The following is a 1429-nucleotide window of genomic DNA, read 5'->3' on the forward strand; positions in this document are numbered from 1 at the left end:
CCCACTGTATGTACTTGATTACCTACTCTTTGTTGTTTCAAACCTAAACGTTATATAGCATTTACACATGGTAGCTGGGAAGTTTGGAGAATCTGTTTTATTGTGTAAATTTATGTCTTAACTGTTTACAAGCAGTCTAGAGCATGTGTGTTAGTGCAATAAGTCCAGGCTGTGGCTCAGTGTTTGAGTAGTTGTTAAGACTAGAAAAGCGCTGTATAAGAACAGCACATTTACATTTAGAATAAGTGTAAATTGGACATTTAAACTAATTTGATTTCTGCAAATCTCTTACAAAGTGTAACACTGGAAATTGTTCATTCTGTGCTAACTTGTAAAAGGTTGTGTTGTGAATCAAAGGACTGCCATGATAAACTGCATACAGGTTTCATGTTTCTCTTTTGGTGCATACTTTGATGTTGGTCTTTGTAAATACTTACTTTTCCTGAATATTAAGTGTTTTTTTGCTGTAATTATGTGTGCCAATCCACTGGTGATTGGTTGTAGCGCCCCCAAAGGCCAATATTTGCCAAGTTTGGTCCAAAGCATCAGCGTAGCATGGCAATGAAAAATGTTTTGCGGTAATAACAAAGATAGGCAAAAGTGTAAAAATGTATTTGTCCATTATTTTTGTATTTTTGAACCAACCTAATTTATAATTATAACGTTTTTGTCTGGGCACTCTGTAGATTCTTTTCACAGCTTTTCAGGCAGATTTAACCAACAACCTTCCATTCAGGAAATGTGTGGATATAAGGTTTCAAATTTATGATGTAAGGTGTAGGAGTTATAGGGAAAAAGATGTGATTTTGGTTATGGACCCCTTTGCTGTCAAATGTCTCAATTAAAAAAGAAATGTCACCGCTCAACCATGCATGCTGGTACTGGGTTTCTACCCCCTCAACTTTGGACCCTAAGAAAACGGTTTCTTTTTCTAGAAGCAAGTTTGTAGTCTTCATGCGGATGTCATTATCATCAAATACAAGTAATAGTTTACTCATATTTGTAAATTCATCCCACCACTGCTACCTCGTGCCCACCCCTTTTCTTGTCATGATTTCGAGGTGACTAAGAAGTTTATCTTGGAGAGAACCAGCCTTTATGAGGTGGGACACATCATTTCAGCCGGAGTTTGTTTAAGAGGATTTCATTCAGAGGAGGTTGGTCGGATGATCCTGAACCTGTCACTCCAGCCTCCTCTGCACCTAAGGCCAACCTTCCACCAAATTACTTTCCAAGACGTTCTGACAAAACCCAAACTGTTTGATATTATCTGAGACTGCACCAAACAGGAAGCAGCAAACTGGGTAGAGCCAGTGTTATTTATGGTTTCAAGGTGCTGTGCAAAACAGAAATGTGTTATTTTTTTAAGCATCACTTAGAAACAAGCAGCTACTCGTTGCCACAGCGACCAGGTGCTCTGGTAATGAGG

General features: G+C 38.4%; 1 protein-coding gene across 1 annotated transcript in view; it reads left to right on the forward strand.

Annotated features, from left to right (window-relative positions):
- LOC117938859 (olfactory receptor 11A1-like) overlaps positions 1-1429 on the forward strand; it is a 6116-nt gene that overhangs the window by 3692 nt on the left and 995 nt on the right. The window lies entirely within an intron of this gene.

This window comes from Etheostoma cragini, chromosome 3 (genome assembly GCF_013103735.1).
Source record: "Etheostoma cragini isolate CJK2018 chromosome 3, CSU_Ecrag_1.0, whole genome shotgun sequence".
Classification (NCBI taxonomy): Eukaryota; Metazoa; Chordata; class Actinopteri; order Perciformes; family Percidae; genus Etheostoma; species Etheostoma cragini.